General features: G+C 43.7%; 1 protein-coding gene and 1 long non-coding RNA gene across 2 annotated transcripts in view; one reads left to right on the top strand and one right to left on the bottom strand.

Annotated features, from left to right (window-relative positions):
* LOC146871302 (gastricsin-like) overlaps positions 1-22,307 on the top strand; it is a 302,303-nt gene that overhangs the window by 105,581 nt on the left and 174,415 nt on the right. The gene's annotated exons all lie outside the window — the stretch shown is intronic.
* The window catches only part of LOC146871303 (uncharacterized), a 112,590-nt gene that overhangs the window by 1,517 nt on the left and 88,766 nt on the right, over positions 1-22,307 (bottom strand). Inside the window, exon 2 of the long non-coding RNA XR_014980981.1 lies at positions 1,259-1,356. This is a non-coding gene — a long non-coding RNA (uncharacterized LOC146871303). The remainder of the gene's footprint in view (positions 1-1,258; positions 1,357-22,307) is intronic.

Here is a 22,307-nt window from a genome sequence, read left to right on the forward strand (position 1 = left end):
CTTACAGGTAAAATTGCCCCTTATGGCTATCTTATCTGGGCTGAAGGAAGAAAAATAATGTGTGATATTTATACCAAACTTACAAGCCCTACAAGTGGTACATTTGGTAAAGCCATTCTTGGGCTGTAGCCACATTTTGGCTGTTGTTAATTCCGGACATGCCCTCCCTATTTGTGTGCGCATAGAAATGCCCTTCCTGTATGTGACAGTAGGTTGAGATGGTAATCTTGATGACAGGACCCCATCTGTTAGAACAATCGGGCAATGATGCTTCATGATGGCACAAATGTTCCTCTCTTGCTTGTTAAAAGCAGTGATCAACCTGGGAGCAGGTTTGTCATCAGGTAATTTCTCCACTTTGTTAGTGAGTAGGGATTCTCTTGATCTTTCCCTTGTTTTGTTCAGAGCTGTTTTCAAAATCTTCTCACTATATCCCCGGTCTTTGAATCTATTGTATGCCTCCTCTATGTATCTATTTAAATCTTCATAGTTGTTACAAATCCTTTTAAGACGAAAGAATTCCCCATATGGGATGTTATCAACCATATGCTTGGGATGTGAGCTGCTGGCATGTAAAATTAGATTGCCAGCTGTTTCTTTCCTATGCAACGTCGTGCCTAATGCTCCATCCCTTTCGTACCCTCTCACATCTAAAAAGTCAATACTGCTGCTGCTCATATTAAACGTGAATTTTAAGTTAGCAGTGTTGATATTGATTTCCTCAATAAATTGAGATGCTTTGGCTTCACTGCCTTTCCAAACTACAAAAACATCATCGATGTAACACATCCAGTACAAAACATTTTCCTTGAAAACATTGGCATGAGTTACCTTGAGGACCTGCTCCTCCAACCAGCCCACATGTAAACATGCGTAGCTGGGGGAGAATATATATGTATATATATATTTATATTACTGGCTTCCCCGCCACAACAGAATTCGGGCAATACATATATGTAATCCTCCTGGATCTGTCTGCAGCTTTAAAAACAATAGATCACATCATCCTGTTTCAGTAGCTAGCTAATCTTACATTAAAAAATACTGCTCCTTAATGTTTAAAATCTTTTTAACAACCAAAGAATCCATCATTCATCAGAGGCCATCCCTGTACATTAGGTCGTCCATCACCACTTCACTTCAATCTCTATCTCTGATATTTGGCTACTTTACTTTCCAACTTTCTAACCTGCATGTATGCTGATTATACACAGTTTGTCATTAATTAATGATGATCCCGGGTCTTCATCATACTCACTGCCAAAAAACCAATTGTTCAGATGCCTTCTTACAGTCCTCATCGCTGGGTGAATGTCCAGTTTCTGAGGCCCGTGATCTTGGTCTATGCTGACATAACTTTAGGAAAACAAAATGCCTTTGTTACTAAGTGCTTCTCATGTCATATTCAATCACTCAGAAGGAATTTCTCTTTCGTTTATTTCAGTCACATAATTATTGTAGCCAATGCCTTTGTACACTCATGTATAGAACATGGCAAATCTGCCTATTTAGGCCTCAACAAAAACCTCTCTTACCTTCAAAAGGCACAAATCTTATGTCAGGACCATTTGCTATTTAAATATGTTTGACTTAGGTTCTGAGCAGCCTCACCAGTTGCACTGGCTCCCACTTGATAAGCAGATATTTTTTTTAAAATATACCATGAAAGTGGACCCAAAGAAATTCATCAACTGTATGCTTTCACATAACATTCGCTGAGAAACTAAAGCCACCTTTATCATCCCATGAGCATAATAGGCTAAATTGTGGCTACTGAGCCATCCGGGTTATTAAACTTTGTAACCATAATCCTTTGAACATCCATCTTCTGATTCCCTTAATATATTTTAGTAAAACCCTAAAAGCTTGGCAGTTCCTCAACTAATCCAGTTCTAACTCTATTTGCTCAGAACTTCATCTATAGCACCAAGAGGTTTGAGTGTACAATGTGCTTTTTAAATAACCGTAAATAAATAAATCAATATATAGCATTACCCGTGAATCTCCCAATAGAACACAGAACCCAAAAATTAATAAGAATTAAAAATATACACATAAAATACATGAAAATTATGTTATCAAACATGCTATTTAAGTATACTGTATTTTAACTTCAATTTATTTGACAGACAAAAATATATGTGCCTTAAATATTACGTTCCATTTTATATGTATAACTTTATCTATCTATTCCATTTGTTGAAAGAAATGGGATTTGGTAAGGAAATCATTGCATGGAGCCTTATATTATACTTCATCACCACTGAAAAAGTCAGGATGGGAGGAGTGCACTTTCAGGTGCTAAGTTCAAGGCCTTCCTCCACCTGCAGGCACCCGCCTGCACCTCATCCCTGGTGGTCCAGTGGGGAGCATCTCGGCTCTGCTGCTGCTCACTGTCTTTTTGCTACTCTGCTCTTTTTTCACCTTACTTTTTACCTATTTGTTACTTTTCTTATCCATAATTGCTTTTTTTCACTTTCTCTTATTTCTGCTCTTTTGGCGTCTTTTTTCCCTTTCCGTCCCCTTGCCGCTGCTCTACCCCCTTGGCCCAGCCCCCTCCAGCACCATTTCCCTGCTTCTCACTTCCTCCCTCCCAGCTGTCCAGCCCTCCCCAAACAGTACTTAATGGCAGCCGCTGCAGTGTGAAATAACAATCTTACTGACCTTGTCAGTAAATTGCTTTCCTTGCCGCACAGCTCCGCCTGGTAGCTGTTGCTCCCTGACCCTTTCAGATCCTAAGTTCCAGGCCCTCCTCCACCCACAGGCACCCAACTGCGCCTCATCTCTGGTGTTCCAGTGGGGAGCATCTAGGCTCTGCTGCTGCTCTCTGCCCTCTGTTCTTCTGCTTTCTTCCTTTTTGCTCCTCTGCTCTATTGCTTTTCTTATCTATTATAGCTTTTTTCACTTTCATTTATTTCAGCTTTTTTGTGCATTTTTCCCTTTCCATGCCATTTCCGCTGCTCGTCCCCCGCAGCCCGCCCCCCTCAACACTGTTTTTCTGCTTCCTGCCTCCCAGCTGTCCAGCCCTCCCCAAACCTTACTTAATGGTGGCCACTGCACGGCTGCGTCGCTGGCGTGCCAAATGTGCAACAAAGGCAAGCCCGTCAGTGCCCATCCGTGCCTGGGACGCGTCAAGCAGCACAGACCCTGGTCCGTGAACCATCCATCGCTACTACTCCAGCACCCTCCACGCCCTCAACACTGGACGTTCCACTGCCTGCCACCCCATGTCGTTGAGGAACACCCAAGGCCCGTTCACCTGCCCCAACTGTAACTAAACATTCGCCTATCGACGCACACCAGACCCACCAACTGCACAACCCTAAAAAAACGGACCCGACCACCTCAGATGCACCATACTCACACCAGCCCCCCCTCAAAAGAAATGCAGTGGAGATCTGGGCCTTGCTCAACTCCATCTCCCCCAATGTTGCCTTCTTTACGTTCACCTGGATGAACCCCGCCTCAGCCCTTAACACCTTAACCACCATCCCCGACAGCTACAAAATCATCCATAAGGACCGCATCAACCGACCTGGAGGAGGCATCACCATCGTACACAAAAACCCCCTCCGCCTCACAACCAGTTCTGATGACTGCTCACCTGACATGGAGCACCTCTACTTCCAGATCCAGACAAACCCGAATGCCACCCTCCATGGCACCCTCGTCTATAGGCCTCCTGGACCCAGCCACCCCTTCAGTGAAGCCATAGCCAACATCGCTCACCATGCTCTCGCCTCAACGGACTACATCCTCCTCAACGACCTTAATTTCCACCTGGACAACCTTGACGACCACTACACCTCATCCCTACTGAAGAACCTTGCAACCATAAGACTCAAACAACTGGTCACAACGCCCACTAAGCAGGATACACCCTTGACCCCATCTTCTCTACAATCAACATCATCTCCGTCAGCCACACTGGACTGATCACCACTACTCCCACTTCTCCTTCACCAAACCCACCGCACGCCACCACGCCCACCATGATCCTTGCAGAAACTGGATCAAGGTCATCGAAGACCAGCGCATCACCTCCCTCAACAAAACCCCACCACCATGACATCCACAGACACCAACACCTCAGTACGCAGCATCCACCGCTGGATCTCCGACTGTGCCAACACACTGGTTCCCCTCAGGAAACCCTCAGGCAAGCAAGCGCTCCAAGAAAGCCAGCTGGTTCTCCCAAGCTCTCAAATGCACACATGCAGACAGCTTGAGAAAAGATGGAGGAGCAGCAAGATCATAGCAGACCAAGCAGCCTTCTAAACTGCCATCACCGCACACCGCCACCTCATTAGAACAACAAAGAAAGCAGTCATACAGGAACACATCAATGCCAACGCACACAACAGCAAAGAACTCTTCGCTGTGGTCAAAGAATTTGCCAAACCCACCACAGAAACAGCAGACATTCCCTCCTCTGAAGACCTCTGAGACAACCTTGTCACCTTCTTCCACCGCAAGATCAAGAAGATATATGACAGCTCCGCAACCATCCCACCCAATCCGCAATCACCGCACCCAATGGCTCCAGACCCAAGAAGACCTTGCCCAACTGGATCACCCTCACCCCCTGACGACACCCTCAGGTTCATGAATAGCATACACTCCGGAGCCCCCTAGGACCCCTTCCCTCCCCCACATATTCAACAGGGCCAGCACCTTCATCGCACCAGAACTCTGCCACACCATCAACTGCTCCATTGAGTCCGCAACCTTCCCGGAAGACTGGAAGCATGCAGCGATCAACCGCTGCTGAAGAAACCCTCTGCTGACCCAATGGACCTCAGGAACTGGAGACCTATCTTTCTGCTCCCTTTCCCAGCCAAAGTAATCGAGAAAGACATCAACGCCCAACTTTCTGAGTTCATCAAAATTATCCATATCCTGGAATTCTCCCAATCGGGCTTCAGAAGCAACCATAGCACCAAGACCCCTCTCCTCGCTGCTACAGATGACATCCACACCCTCCTCAACCGAGGCGAAACTGCTGCCTTCATCCTCCTGGACCTCTAAGCCACCTTCAACACCATCTCCACCTACACCCTTTGCGCAAGACTCCATAATACCAGCATCTGCGACAAAGTCCTAGAATGGATCTGCTCCTTCCTCGCCGTCCGAAAACAGAGTCAGGCTTTCCACCATTCAACTAAGAATGCACAGAGATCAGCTGCAGTGTGACTCAGGAATCCTTCCTAAGCCCACCCTCTTCAACATCTACATGGCCCCGCTTTCAGCCTTCGTCACAAACTCAACATCTTCTCCTACGCCGACCACACCTAGCAGATTCTCTCCCTCACAGACTAACCCACAGCTGCCAAGAGCAACTTCCACAATGGGATGAATGCAGTCACCACCTGGATGAAGGACAGCTGCCTTGAGCTTAACTCAGACAAGACCAAAGTCCTCATCCTGGGCTACACCCCCTCCACCTGGGGCAACTCCTGGTGGCCTGCAGTGCTCAGACCTCCCCCACACCTACGGACCATGCACAAAACCTCAGCTTCATCCTGGGCTCCTCACTCTCAAGGAACCACCAAATCAACGCAGTTTTGTCCTCCTGCTTCCACAAGCTCTTCCTGCTTCGTAAGATCTACAAATGGAACCCCACTGAGTCCAAGAAAACGGTCACCCATACGCTTGTCAGCAGCAGACTCGACTACGTCAATGCACTCTATGCTGACACCACCCAGAATCTCCTAAAGAAACTGCAGAACATCCAGAACACCTCCACTAGACTCATCCTGAACATTCCACGCCACAGCCATATCACTGACCACCCGAAGACCTTCACTGGCTACCTTTTAACAAAAGAATTACCTTCAAGCTCCTCAAGATTGCCTACAAAGCCCTCCACGCCGGGCATGCATACCTCAACCACTGCCTCTCCTTCTACACTCCCACAGACATCTCTACTCCACCCAACTGGCCCTGGCCACCATCCCAAGGATCTGCAAGACCATGGCTGGTTGAAAATCCTTCTCCTACCTCGCTGCGAAGCCCTGGAACTTTATAAGCAACCTGATTTATTGATTGATTCTACAACAATAAAACAGGGATCAAACACGATCAGATAGCTTAGGTCGATGGGTTATAACAGAATGTCGTCTTGGCTCATACACTTTCACTATCTATTCCTTGTATGGTCTGGTTTTAGATGACCCTCCTCTTTTTCTCTGGTTAAATAACGAGTTGGTGCTTTGGACCCTCCCGCTTATAATTTGCGGTGACTATAATATCAATTTGCCCCATAATGGGAATACTCAAGGGGGGAGATTTACTATGGTAGGAAACCCCAAATCTATAGAACCCTTATTGATCTATCGAGCAGTCATGGGCTGATTGATCTGTGGAGGGAGAATGTGAAGGCGGACCCTGGGTTCACCTTTTTCTCTGCTCCTCATAGGGTTCACGTTAGGTTAGATATTTTTTTTGTTTCAAAAAGCTAGGGGCCAAAGTTTTCTATATCGACATTTCCCCGGGTTATGTAGGATCATAACCCTCTCGTGTTTGAGATCGAAATGACCCTGCATTCTAATATGGACCGGTCGTGGTCATATGAAAGGGCACTCCTTTTAGATGCGCAGTGTGTGAAACATACCCAGGCTTGGATCCCTCAGTTTATGTCAGAGAACCATAGTAGCGCCTCAATTACCGTGATATGGGATACATTCAAGGCTTGACTGCGGGGCGAGACAATGAGGTATAGCTTAGCGAAACAGAAAAGAGAGAAATTGCTAATTCAGGGGCTATATGCTGACTTAGCCAGAGCCGAGGTAAAGTTGATAGAGATGATCTCTTCTGGCTCTGGAGCTGACGTGGCCCTTTTTGGAAATAGTTACTGCTAAATCAAAAATTGTCAATATATCTGTCAAGAAAACGGCTGATAAATATTTAGTTTGGCAGGAGAAAATGTATGAATATAATGAGAAGATGGGGTGACTTCTGGCTCCTAGAACGAGACAGATGACGGGGGGGGGGGAATTAGGGAATTTAGAGATCCACTCTATGGCATGAAAACTGATTCCGCTGATATAAGGTCCTCTTTTCAGCGTTTTTACCAGCAACTTTACTCCAAAGAGGAAAACGAAGCAACCAATATAATAGGGGAATTTCTATCGGCTACATGAGAAGAAGCCCTTGAGGCAGATGTTAGAGTAGCCCATCTCAGTAGAAGAGATTGGATTGGCTATCAGCAATTTAAAATCAGGGAAAGCCACAGGTATGGATTTCATTCCTGGAGAATTTTATAAAATGTTCTTTGGTGTGCTCAAAGAGTATATGGCAGAGCAGTTCTAGGAGATTCAAAAGGGAAGTCCCCCCCCCCCCCACCAGAGCTGGGCCATGGCTAAAATAGTTGTTTTTCAAAAAAAGAATAAATCGCCTAAGGGGCTGGGCTCATATTGGCCCATCACACTCATTTATAGTGATTCAGAGATCTACTCAAAAATTCTGGCCACTCGCCTGTCTGTGGTTATCAATCGACTTGTGTCCCTGGTTTAGCATGGCTTTTTTCCGGGGAAGGGAACTACGGACCATATTCGCCAAGTCATCGCCCTCTTCATTGCGGCCAAGATCCAATGGCTCAAATTTTGTTGGATGCAGAAAAGGCCTTTGACAGGGCCTCCTGGCCGTATCTATGGGCTATAATGTCAAATAAGGGATTTGGACAGGGATTCATTACCTCAGTTAAGGCCCTGTATTATAAGCCCAGAGCGAAGATCTTTTCAATGGAAAGCCTATCGGATGAAGTTGCTATAAAAAGGGGCACTAGACAGGGGTGCCCATGCTCTCCCATCTTATTTTCATTATATATTGATTCTCTGTTCAGGCGAGTTCAGCGAAATGTAGCAATTATGTCAATGAAGTCGGTGGGGGGAGAGACAAAAATCCTGGCCTTTGCTGATGATTTAGCTATTGTTACCCCCAAACCTAGTAGTGCTCTTTTGGAAATTGAAAAGGTAGAGAAGATTCTCAGGTTATCTATTAAATCAGGAAACAACCCAAATTATAATTAATGAAGAGAAGCTCATCTCCGACGGGCGGTTGACAGGAGAAGCATTATATTTGGGTGTCATTATTAAGGCAGAGGTCGAACCAATTGTGGAAACTAATCTATTACCTTTGATACACAAGACTAAGCAGGACTTCGAACAATGGAATAACATGAGACTCTCACTAATTGGGCGGAGTCACTTGATCAAAATGATATTTCTACCCAAAATTATGGATTTATTTTGGGCTATCTAATTGAAATTTGGTAATAATTGGTTTAAGATACTTGATGGGCTATTAACTCGAGTTCTCTGGGATTATGCAAAACCCAGGAGAGCTCTAAGATTTTTGACCCTGCTGAGAGAACGCAGTGGGTTAGCAGAGCCCAGTTTTAAGTTACACTACTGGGCTGCCATCTTACAACAACTTGCGAGCCTTTTAGATAAAAAGAAGACCACCTCTGGTCAGGATGCACGCACCCCATCTATTTAAGAGCTCAGGTTAGGAGAAAAAAGCCCGGGTTGTCTGCTTTGGCAAATCGAATTTGGGTACTATAAGCACATTCACTTTAAGGTTTTAACAACAGCATTTTCTATCTTGAGTAAAAAAAGATTAGGTTTGGGAAGACTTCACTATTATACCCGAATACAGGATAATACTCTGCTGCTTGAAATCTTCCAGGATGTGTATATTAGTAAATGGGTAACACATGGAGTTTCTACTCTTGGGGATTTTTTACTACAAACTCTCTATTGTCATTTGATAATGTTCGTCAAAATTTCGGCTCGATCGTAAAGCCTTTTTAAAATATCTACAGATTAGGGATTTTTTAAGGAAGAAAGGTGGGGGGGCCGCAGGATTTGAAAGAATAGAGGTTATCGAACTGATTATTGCTGATAGAACCCCAATTGGGGGTTTATATAGACCTTTGAATAAAATAATGCTGAATGATCTGTCCAAACAAGTTAAAGGCTGGGAAGATAAGGTTAATGCTTTACCTGGCGACCTGGCTAGGTCGCTAGAAAGCGCTCAGATGTTTTTAATTTCCGCTAATCTATGGGCTCAACATTTCAAAACTTGTTTTAACCTATACATACCACCGGGAATAATAGCTAAATGGGGAGGGATCACTGGGTGAAGATGCCCTACGCGCAAGGTATTCAGGGTGGACCTCGTTCATATGCTCGCTACCTACCCACCTTTAGATGGGCTTAAAACAGGAATCACAGAATTCTTTGCAAATAAACTCAGGATTGATTCTATGTTGCCACCACAATTAATTATGTTAGTCGTTCATCATGAGGTAATTTTAGCTAATGTCCAATCTTTTTTGTTTGTGGCTATGGCTGTATATAGGCTATGCCTGACTACATCCAGGCTCGATCCTTTCCCGCCGCTATTTCATCAATGGTTTACGCGCCTTTTAGCAGTTTATCATTTGGAAAAGGCAATATATTCTCTAAAAAGGAAGAAGAGCTGGAAAAATGATGAAAGTCTGGCTCCCCCTCAATAACTGGGAAATGTTAAATATCGCAAGAAATAGTGGGGTATGTATATCGGTCCGGTGGGAGTGTAAATCTGGATATGCACTTTCTTTCGCCATTATATTTATACCAGTATGTATTTAAAGGCACTCTTTCTCATCCTTTCTTCCTCTTAAGATGTCTGACGTTGTCTATGGATATTTTGTTGCTGAAGCACTTTATAGAACTATGTATTGCATTCACTTTATGGATTTGATGTATTCATTGTCTGCTTGGGGGATGGAGGAGGTAATTATTATTAATATCATGTAAAAAACCATTAAATATATATATTTTTTTAAAACAGGGCTTCCCACTCTTACCAACCTTATTTGCTTTAAACACGGAACCTTTAGCGAATTATGTTTGACATGAATGAGCAGCTTATAGTCTGAATGTCCTGAAGTGGGTGCACATTATCTCACTATCTGCAGAAGATAGTCTGCTATATATCCAGGTCCTAAGGGGAGTCACCCAATAGTTTAGAACAAACTCCAATAATTCAGTGGAGTTTCAGGGCTTAAGCTGAACGACACTAAAGCTCTACATTTTCCTTCTGACGGAGACAGGTGAGCAAACCCCGGAAGGCACGCATGGTTTAGTAGTAGAGGCCTATACCTATTAGTCATGCCCTAAAGTAACAATAACTTGGGCTCTGCCATCTACAGTGTTTTTATCAAATATGTCATTTCCGGTGTTGCAGTGATGTTATCAGTGATGTAATTATACATGTCATGAGTGATGTAATACGTGAGGTAATTTGCAGTGCATTGCGAGGGTGCGAGTTATAGTTACTATAGGTTACTTGAGATACCTATAACAGGTGAACTTGAGTGGTTTTGATCATTTATAATAGCATATTTAACTGACATTTTCACCTAACTTTAACGTCTCTTTAAACTTTGGGTTTTTTCAGTGAATTTCTAAAGTTTTTTTTAATATAGATTAAACTATTACTACAGTTCCTAACTCTTACGCCACTATAACCTTTTTTTTCAGTGAATTTCTGTTGTTTTTTTACTTAAAGATGCTCATCACCATGGGCGCAGGGCATGGCTGTGGCCATGCCCTACATGTAACCCACTCTTGGGCCCCTAACTCCCCGTGGGCCCCCAACTCCCACTGCTCACAGTTGGCTATGTGATGTAACAATGTAAAGGGTGGCATCTTAAGCAAAGCTTTGTCAAAGTGTCAGCAAACAAAAAGCAGTGGACCTGCTGGGTTTATCAAGAGGTCACATACCAACAAATAGAAAACAGACCTGTTGGCTTTGTCAAAATGCCATTAATAACTGTAATCAAATGTATATTTCATAAATTCATGCATTGTAATGTTTAATGATAGTGATTGGCTCAAACTATTTTAAAAAGCATTTGAATAAAAAACCATTAAACGTGTTTGAGGTTTTTAAACATTTTCAAGCCACAAACTGCAGCCATAGAACCAACCACAAGGGGGCCCTGCATTCCATCTTTCTAGGAGCTGGAGATGGCTCGGTAACTTTGCTCCCTGCCCGGGTTAGAGCATAATGTTTCACTGTTCCCACCGGTGGAAGCAATATGTGTTTCCTGCCCGGTAGAGTATGAGCAGGGTATGCCTGCAACCTCCCAGGCAGGAAACAGCACCGTCTTTGGCAATGAGGTCCTCGGGAAACTGTTTGGAGTGGCCCCCAGGGATAGGGTCCACAGGGCGATGTATGCTCAGAGAGTTGGCTCGACACCCTCTTCTCTGTAAAGAAAAACACTGGCCCTGAGGAGGAGCTACACGCCCCCTTCCCTCAAATTCAAAACAGCCCTGGGGCATGGGGTCCCCCAGGCCTCATAGATTGTTATTTGGATACATATCAGTTCTGTAGTTTTTGCAAAAATAAGGTTAAAGATTTATGGATAGCTGGACAGTTGGGTATGCAGAAGTCCTGTAAGAGTCCCGTACACACGCAACTTCAAACAACAGAGCAATCTGATTGACTGACGGGGCTTTATTCTCATTGCTAAACTTGCTCCTGTGGGAGTGAGAGGCTCCCACGATTCCATGGGAGCTTGCGCTCTGATTGGCTGGCTGCAACATGAAGAGAAATGTTCCAGCCACCATTACAGAACACGGGGACTCATTGCCCATGTCTTGAAAATAATATAAATAAGGTAGAACTGGAAATGGTAACGGTACCCTGACTCCTGGACCTTGTGGGGGAGTCCCATAGCCCTCTGAGGCCAAACTGAAACCAGGTTTTATGCTGCCACGATCCTATGGCACTCTAGCGGGAGCCAACATTACCCACTTACTCTCACAAGACCATAGGGGTCTGCCCTGGCCCTGTAAGTATTCAGTGGGACCACAGCGGCCTGCGTTGGCTCCCACAAGAGTCCTGCGAGATCAGAAAAATATTTTTCAAAATGGGGACATGTCTGTGATGAATTGGCAGTGTACCGGCAGTTGGTCCAGCAACTAACTCCCTTTCGCCATTCGCGGCAGAGGGTGCCAACAGCGAAATGGTGGGCACAAGGCCTGGACTCAGGCCAGGCCCTGTGCCCAAGCCCATGCAGCGCACTGCCAAAGCCCATGTGTGGCAAGGAGTGGCAGCCCGCTGGGTAGGTCATGAAGGACCCCTCCACTCCATGGGAGGTTTGACATTGTTCTGTATGGTAATAAAATATACGTTTACGTGAAAAAAACTAGAAAAAAACCTAGAAATTCACAGAAAAAAAACAAAGGTTAAAGTGACGTTATAACTACGTATGGTAATTATACCTTACTTTACGTTTTTTTTTAACTTAGAGATTCACAGAAGAAACCAAAGGGTAAAGTGATGATATAGTTAGCTTAAAGTGACGGTATAACTACGTATAGTAATTATATCTTACTTTACGTTTTTTTTTTAACTTCGAAATTCACAGAAGAAACCAAAGGGTAAAGTGATGATATAGTTAGGTGAAAATGTCATTTTAATTATAACATTTTAAACTAAAAAACACAGAAATTCTCCTGTTAGAGTTAACTGTAGCAACTATAACTTGAGCCCTCACCATGCACTGTTTAAGACCTCACATATTACATCAATCATGACAAGTTCTATGAGATCGTTGATGACATCTGAAATTACATCATTGATGACAATACTGTGAATAGCGCAGACGCAAGATATAGTTACTTCAGTTAGCTATAATTGGTGATGTTTTGTTTTTTTTTAGTTCAACCTTGCTTCTTTCCATCAGTTTACACTTAGGGAGACATGAGAAATACTATTGCTTGCTTAGCCAGAGCAGGAATCTCCCAACAAAGTGGCAAGAGCGATTTAAAGAGGAAATCAAAGTTTATTCCTCAGACGCCTCATGATGCTATAGATGTCTTCCATGAAGCCATTATACAAGACTTGAAAACATTAAATACACAAAAAAAAATTCAGGGGAAATACAACATCACAACAAAACAATGGAATGCAATACAAGATTTTAAAGGAGATGTTCACTGGTGATCTAACCCTCTGATAGAGGGGAAAACATTGTTTTATTTAGGAAAGAACAATATTATAATGAGGCTTTGAGACCACTGAAAGATGATCAATGCTATATACCGATAAAGAACACTATTTATGATAAATGTATTAGCAATTTTCACCAACTTTTGCTAGCTTGGAGGGATAAGGGCATGCTAAATCAGGATGAATAGCAATGTTTGCACTGTGTACACCCAGTCCTTCTTACATTTTAGCACCTACCTAAAGTACACAAGAATATGACAAATCCTCCAGGAGGACCAATAGCGGCTTCTCAAAATAGCCTACTGAAGAATACATCTGTCTATATAGATTGATTCCTACCCCCCTTGGTAAAAGATTTGAGTTCTTCTGTTAAAGACACACAGTACTTTCTCAGATTGATTGATGGGATCCAATGGGAGGAGGAAATGTTACTAATAACATTTGACATAACAAGCCTTTATATTTGTATCAGACATGAAAAAGACCTTGATGCTGTCAAATGGTTTCTGAACAAGAGGGCATTAAAATTCAGAGAACACATTGCCATGTTGATAGAAAGGATAACGTTCTGCCTGGAGAACAATATATTTATATTTGCAGGCCAATTGTACCAGCAGAAACGCGGGACTGCTATGGGCACCTGCTTCATCCCCACTTATGCAAATTTATTTGAGGGCTGGTGGGAGAAGCACATGGCCTGGACAGAAGGCTCAGACCAATGTGTCGATAGCATGGCCCTATGGGCCAGCTATATCAACAATTTGTTTATCGTCTCAAAAGGGACACAAATGGCAGCTGAAGAATACATAGCTGCCCTCAACCAAAATGACTTGAACTTAGAATTTTCTGACAATATTAGCAGTACCAGTGTCTTTTATCTCGATTTGGAAGCATACATGGAAGACAACAAGCTATTAACAAAGCTATACCGAAAACCCACTGCGGGTAATTCGGTATTGCATGCAGAAAGCCATCATCCCAGAAGTTTAATAAAAAACATTCCATATGTCAAAATGGGTTTATGACTTTCGAAAAAATACAGATTATATATAAAATAACGTCAGGCATGCAATTTAAATACTTTCAAATTCGAGATTATCTTATCCGTAGAATGCAACTGACAAACATCTCAGGTTCGCTTATATGGGATTATATGCATAAAGATAACTTAAAATCAATAATTAGCACTGGCTACAAAATCTTATGTTCATTTAAGCCAGATGACTGTCACAGATTAGCTGAGCACTTGGGACGCAGTGTAGGGGCATCAGTGACAGCTAACACCATAACACGGGCTCTCTCTAGGCTTAGACTCGGTATATTCTTCCAACCTTAGGATACAACAATTTAAAACAATCTGTCAATTATATTACACTCCAGAAAGAATATCAAAATGGTCCTCCCATGGCTCTCTTAGCGAACGCACAAAATGTCCAAAGTGCAATCTACAGTCTGCTGATCTAAAACATATGTTTTTTTTATGTCCTGCATTAGAGAGGTTTTGGTCAACGATAACCGATCTGATCTCTCAAAAACTAGGGAGTGTAATGACGATCTCAGCAACAGAGGTATTAACTGGAGCCCAGAACACTACAAGCAGATATGAAGATTTAATTTCAATACTACTGGCTAGCGCAAGGTTAACAATCGCCCGTGCATGGATCTTACCCACACCTCCATCGACCATTGAATGGTGGGGATTAGTTAAAGAAACATATGATATGGAACTAGCATTGGCAAAAACGAGAGGGATGAAGGCATTATGTAAAGTAAATAAGATATGGGGTGCACTATTCTGAAAATGTTTGCAAAAGGGGTCCCTCTTCTCTCCCCCTCCCCCCCCCCTTTTTTTTTTTTTTTTTTTTTTTCTCTCTTCCCTCCCCCCCCTCTCTCCTGCAATGAGGGCTAATAGTTATATAGGTAGATATGAAGGATAATATATTTATAGAAATGATATAATTACCTGTTCCTATGCCTGTACTTATTTGCCTAAAACTTATTGAATTGTATAAAATGTATTAATCTTTTTTTTTTCTTTCATGTTGGTAATAAAGAAATTTATTAAAAAAAAAAAAAAAAAAAACATTCCATATGGAGAGCTTCTATGTATCAAGCACAATTGTACTAATGAATTAGAATACTAACAAGCGAAAGAGTGCGCCCGGAAGAGATTTGAGGGGGATACACCAGAGGGATTCTACAGGAGGCAGTAAAAAAAGATTTACCTGGTGGGGAGATCTGAACTTCCCACCACTAACGATCAAACAATACTACTAATAAAAGTATACAGGGAGGGACTATTAGAACGATCACTGATTTCAATGCAAGTTCCAATAAATTGCACAGTTAAAACAAAAAGGTATATTTGAAGAACTGACAATGTGTTAAGAGAGGCTATTACACCTAGCCTCAGATTACATATACAAGAAGCTCCTTATAAAGGATCATCTAGTACACCGTCACTATAAAATTAATTCGGGAAAGAGGGATCCGATGGTAGGGTTCTTCCCTTGTCTTGGATGTAAAGCCTGCAAATATTGCAACAAGGTTTGTGTCTAGAGAGTGGAAGGGCAGGGGTCGAACAAAATCAGGAAGATTAAGAAACTAGTGAACTGTAATTCTGAGTTCAATGTTTACTGTTTAGAGTGCCCTTGTGCAAAGCGCTATATAGTGAGCAGCATTCACCTATATAAAAAGAGGATACTCAAACACATGCGAGTGATTGCCAACAAGCACCAGAGTTATCCTGTAGCCCGTCATTGTCAAGCTGAACATGAAAGTATTCGAGACCTCCTCAGGTTTTCTGCATTGATCAAGTATAGAAGGAGGAAAGAGGGGGAGACAGGGTGAAAAAGCTGCATATACTCAAGCCCAAATACATAATAGAGCTACAAACTAAAGCCACTTATGGCCTAAATAACGAAGAAGAAATGTGAATGCATGTAGGCTGTATCGGCTGAATGACATCCCGTAATAGAGACACTTTCTCACCTCCTGTAGTAGTAATAATCTATATTTTTTGATCTCCAAGACACGTCACTGGATTTGGATTTTTATGAGGTGATCTCCACAAGTTGTACATGCATTCATAGGCAATTATTGTGTTTTTTCTTTAATAACTTAATTGCAGTACTGGCTATGGAGGATAACAATAGTTGTGAACTACAGCCCATTTACGGCATTACTGAAAAAATGTAAAATATGCATCGGAGGAGGTACTGAACAGGGATCAGATAAGGAATAAATACATTATGTAAACAATTTTAATCTAATAATGTCATGTCACTTTGATTGGGGCAGATGAATATATTATTTCTAATGTTGGATATTATTGTACCATTGTTTTTTTAAAGAATTTTGTATTATTTGGGTGATCTTTCACACTTGTTCTTCTCTTCCCCTGTTCCCTGTTTATGTTCTGTCTTGTGGTAATTATCACTAGTATGTAATTGAGTAAGTTCTGAATAGAATGTTTGCGGCTTCGATAAGAACAATGAAACTTAGAACCATGGCAGGGTTACACCCTCGCGCATATACAAGATCCTGTCAATAGTATGATGCTGAATTAGAGAAGTGCTCTAGGGAAACATCAAAGGGACAGCCACCTATGCCCCAATATTTCTCCGTCACACAAGGTGAAGGGGAAAAACAAGAAAAACAAAATAGACGTTCCCGAGCAAAAACAAGGCAATTAAGCCACTTAAACAGTAAATCTCAATGTGAGTGACACGAATAATCCAGAGTCCAGTGAATCAAAGATAAGTGTAATCTTCTTTATTTTCCTTAGTCTTCTTTGCTCGTATTAACAGCACCAAGATAAGAACAGTAGCCAACACGTGTTTCGTCTCGGGTAAGTTGCCCGGCGACTTCCTCAGGGCTACAACAATAACAATAAAATTAATTCTAATCAGAAACTTAGCCACTTCTGGTTACATTTCTTCACAGAAGTTAAATTAGAAATAAAGATAAAGATAAACCATAAGTGCGGTGTGATTCAGGTAGGAAGAACAAAAGGCCATACATTAAAGAAAGCCAAAAGAAATCAACCCAGTGAAAAAGCCAGAAAGTAAAAGTACTAGGCCACATCCATGACCAAGAAAGAAACGCTCACAACAGAGGATCACCTCTTAAGAGAAGGAAAAACGACTCCCTACTGCACCTGAAATTGGATTCCCAAAATGGTGAATATAAGAAAAAGGAGAACCAGATAAGTCCGGTGTGTCACAAAAAAGGTATATAACAGAAAAGATCCAATCGCATGCCAAAATAATATTTACAGGCGTCTACTCACCATAACAATAATCACATCCAAAAAATATGTTCATTAATCCACCACATCAATAATGTATTATAGGTGCTCGCGCGTGTTCCGTTCGTGCGGGAGCCGGCCATCTTGGCGTCCTTAGACGCCACCATGGCGTTCGACACGCTCGAATGGCCCTACATCTGGGCGATGCTGGCAAAATTTGGATTTGGCCCGGGATTCATCAGTTGGGTCAAATTGTTGTACTCGGACCCATTGGCACAGGTGGTGGTGAATGGTCGAGTCTCGGCCCCATTCGGGCTGGGACGGGGCACACGACAGGGTTGTCCCCTGTCGCCGCTCCTTTTTGCACTAGCCTTGGAACCCCTGGCGGAGTGGCTGCGGTGGCACCCTTCTATCCGTGGTCTCCGTTGGACCCCCGAGTATGAGGACCGCGTGTCCCTCTACGCTGACGATATCCTTCTGTACTTAGCCTCCCCGCGCAAGTCACTGATTGTCCTGGTCTATGTTTTGCGCTCCTTCGGCCGTAATTCAGGCCTTGTCATCAACTGGGCTAAATCCTGTGTCTATGTGCTTTCCGGGGAGGCTCCTGTCCTCCCTCGGGGTTGTCCGATCCAGATTGCCTCGCAGGGATTTCGATACCTGGGGGTCTATATTACGCTGGACCCGGTGGCCCGCTACGAGCGAAATTTGCTTCCCCCCCTCCAGCGCTTGAAGGAGGACGTCGCACGCTGGCGGCGCTTGCCGCTCTCGCCGCTCGGCCGGGCGGCATTGTTCAAGATGATGTCATTGCCGCGCTTTCTGTACGCTCTCCAGAACACTATGGACTTGGTCCCGGCGCGCTACTTCCGTGAGGTGGAAAGCTTGCAGCGCCGTCTGTTTTGGGACGGGAGGCCGCGTATAGCTCTGGCAAAATTGACGCTCCCGTGGTACGACGGAGGGATTGCCCCCCCGGATATTAAGCGGTATTACTGGGCCTCCCAGTTAGCTGCAATTAATCACGCTTTCTATGGGCCCGCCCTAAACCCGGCATTTGAAATGGACAAAATGCTCCTGCCCGGTGGCGACTACAATCGAGCGCTCTACACTAGCGTGCCCGATTCCCGCTTGACGGGACCCACGCGTGTCATGGTGCGAGTATGGCACGCGGCTAATGCAGCTATGGGATGGAAGGACCGTCTGACCCGAGCGTCACCGTTGTATGCGTCGGAGAGGCTGGTCTCTTTGTGGACCTCGAAGGGCTTCGAGAGGTGGGACATGATAGGCATCAGTACAGTGGGAGATCTCTGGACGAGGGGAGGATTCAAAACATTCGAGACGCTGCAGGCGGAGTTTCAGCTGCAGGGCAGTGAATACTTTCGCTACCTGCAGGTCCGTCACGCACTGGGTTCCGTCTTCCCAGACGTGGCCTCCATCCCGGAGTCCTCCCCCCTGGAGGATAGAGTGCTGGATGGCCACGTTCCGGACAGTACGATCTCCCTCATTTACAAGAAATTGATAAATGACCGCTCGGGCTTACTGACTGGCCTCCGCGAGGCTTGGGTTGCCGATGGGCTGGAGTTGGACGACGAGGACTGGATTTCCGCGGTGGCCTCTCCGAAGGAGGTGGCCATCCCGGCTCGCCTTCGCTTCGTCCAGCTTAAGATACTCCACCGGGTGTATATGACGGGGCCAAGGCTTCTGCGTATGGGCTATGCCGAAGATGGATTGTGTAAGCGTGGGTGTGGTGCTTTGGCGACTTTTTTGCACATTCTGTGGGAATGTCCGAGGGTGGAGCGATTCTGGCGTGGTGTGCATGAGGTCCTGCGAGCGGTTACGCATGTCGCGCTGTTGCCTGAAGCGAGGAGATGCTTGCTGAATGTGTGGGAACCGACCGATTACTCGGTTCCGCAGACGCGATGGGTGACTCTGGGATATATGATAGCTAAACGTGACATTGCTCAACTGTGGGGATCCCAGAGGCCCCCGGCGGTGTCAGCCTGGAAAGAACACATGGATTGGTGCATGTTCCGAGAAAAGGTGGTGTATGTGGCGCGGGGTAAGCCTGGGGCATGGGTGAAGATATGGGGCCCCTGGAACGCCTACCGCGGGGGTATTTGCGAGCCGCCGTCGTTGCCTCCCACTTCACCAGCTCCATCCCCCTAGTTGACCCCTTCCCTTAGCCCCGGGCACATTGTTCTCCCAGTCCCGGATCTGTTTCCCTTCCCCTCTCTGGATTTCTTTGGATGGTTGGGGTCCCCCACTGGAGGAGCACGTGTCGTCATTTTCGATCGCGGGTTGCCTTGCGGGTGTGGTTTTATGTTGTTGTGTTGTATAAAACGAAACCGTATTGTGGGCTCAGAGTCATGTGGCCTACGTTGTTGATACCTCCTCTTTATCGTCTCTGCAAAGTCAGGTGCCTTATTGTATGTATGTCATTTGCTTCTGTCACTTTAGCGGCCGGCCGGAAGGTTCTAGGCCCATACTTGTATATACTTGAGATTGCAATAAACGGTTTCAACAAAAAAAAAACAAAAAAAAAAAAAAAAATAATGTATTATAAGTAGGTCCATACAATTTTGAACGTCTGTGTACAGTAAATATATATCTCTGAAAGGGGGAGAGGATAAGAGACCATATCAAATAATGTCCTACTCAACACCGAACTAAAAATAGTCCATAAGAGATGCCACAATATCCCTCAGTGAAATTGCTTGGAAAACGCCCCCCTATCCCGTCAAGACATAGTATCCCCTATATATAGGAAGTAACAATGGGACGGAAACGAAACAAAACAAATCAAAAATGAAAATCCTTTTTGTTAGAATAAAAGCTATTAGAAAGCGATATTCTAAAACAGGCATAGACCACTCAATACATCATTTGACAGATAAATTGCTAATATTAAGACGTTACCTTAAAACACTTTCTCAATCCCGATCACAAAATCAGATGAAAGGGGTAGGACAATATATCTAAAAAAGAGCAAGACCAAACAATTAGGTCAGGCAACTACTAAAAGCACTGTCAATAAATATAAAGCGAAGATTCATTAGAGCCAAGAAATCTAAGGCATATGTACCGCTGATACGAAGCGTCACCAATTAGCTACATTGACAGTATATAAGTAACATAATCCAGTAATGACAAATAGTATTGGATATAGTGGGGCGCACGAGTTCAAAAACAGGATGCAGATAGGCAATTATCCTATAAACTGATTGCACGCGCCGTTACTAGTTAAAGGCTAAGCCCAGTAGATAGCAACCAACATACACAGCATAGACCTAACAAGTACTACCAGTTCCCTAAAGCACCTCAGCGCCAGTTAAAAATGTATTTAAGTACTCACCCAAGGACCAACAAGACGGGGAAGGGAGAGTGCTCCGTTCGCCACCAGTATTCAAAGTAAGTATCAACCAGGGCGTCACCTAGGATTCCGATTTATCCATATACACGCCAATCAGAAACTCGGACGATTACGTCCAACGATTAGAGGAAGGACCAGTCGTTGTAGCATCTAAACTCGCCGCCATCTTGGAGGATGCAAGAATCCCACATTAAAAAGGCAAAGATTATATGTATCGGAGCTAATCGAGAGACTTAACTATATCAGTACCGTAAGAACTGACAGGTTAAATCCTTAACAAATAAAAAACGATCAAATGATTTCAATATTTTCCGAATTAAATATTAAGAATGCCTATTGCTACCGATCCATAAGGCATAGTTAAATCATATCCTTAACCCCTTGCATGCCCGCCCCTTTCCCCGCCCAGTGCCGCGCTTTTTATTAGCGGGCGGAGTTCATGACGAGCTGGACTCGTCATGGGCACAGCGCCACCGCAGCCCATGACGAGTCCAGCTCGTCATGGGCACTGAAGGGGTTAAGGGTTACCGATCATGATGCTCCATCTAAAGAAAAAAGGGGGAAAGGCCAGTCTTTACAGCGTCTACACTGGCCGCCATCTTAAGGGATGCAAAAGCCCCTCATTGGGTTGCAGAAAATTTGAGTCTGAGCTAATGGAGACGCTAAAAAGTATCAGTATTGTTAGAATAAGAAATTAATTCCTAAACAGGTAACCACCTATCAGGTTACTTATATTATTTATTATTTTATTTTGAAAGAGACATATTCATACCAATCCAAGAGGCATAGTTCCGTCTAATCCTCAAGAGAAACCAATCGTGAGGACATCTAAATCGACATCCATAGAGTATAAAAGTCAACATATGTGGTGTCCTGGATACTACTCATGGCATAAAGAGAAATCGAATCTATCAACATTATTACAGAATATAGTCAAACGGTTGGAGTCATATTTCCCTCAATCAAGATGTATCAGGGAATCCGGGAAAAAGGGAGAGTAAGACTAAAGATAAAAGTCAAAAGCAAGAGTCGGAACAAGGTGATGTTTATACTTAGTGGAAAGGCAATAAAAGAAAGAGGAAGAAAGAAGAAGAAAAGGAGAATGCTTAACATGACAGAGTCTGTTATGCGAATCAGTGCAGTGAAAATATCACTGACAAACACGAAACAAAGAGTACACATCAGCATAAGCAACACGGATATGACAACATGATAAGGCCCATAAACAGTTATTGTCAATAAGCACATAAAAAATACAAAAACATATTCCTATAAGGTAGGTATACGTGAGACACGTTGTCATTGACAAGAATAAAGGTAAAGCGCAGTACAAAGAACATTTAGTCATGGAGGAAGTAATGCAGTTCATGATCGACATTGATCCCACATTCCACAGCCCGTAATTTAAGAATCCATCGTGCCTCGCATTGGCGTAGTCTTAACTCTCTATTGCCACCCCGGGAGTCAAACTTAACAACCTCTATACCATGAAAGCGAAATCCTAGAGATTTATCCTGCTTGGGGCAGATTGAAGCATGATGGCCTAAAGGGTATCTGACATCGCGGTTCTTAACTACACGGAAATGTTCAGCCATTCGTTCTTTAAGTGGGCGAATGGTACTGCCTACATAAATTTTCAGACATTTGCACCGTATAACATAGACTACATATTTCGTCAGGCAGTCT

Source organism: Triturus cristatus, chromosome 1_1 (assembly GCF_964204655.1).
Source record: "Triturus cristatus chromosome 1_1, aTriCri1.1, whole genome shotgun sequence".
Lineage (NCBI taxonomy): Eukaryota > Metazoa > Chordata > Amphibia > Caudata > Salamandridae > Triturus > Triturus cristatus.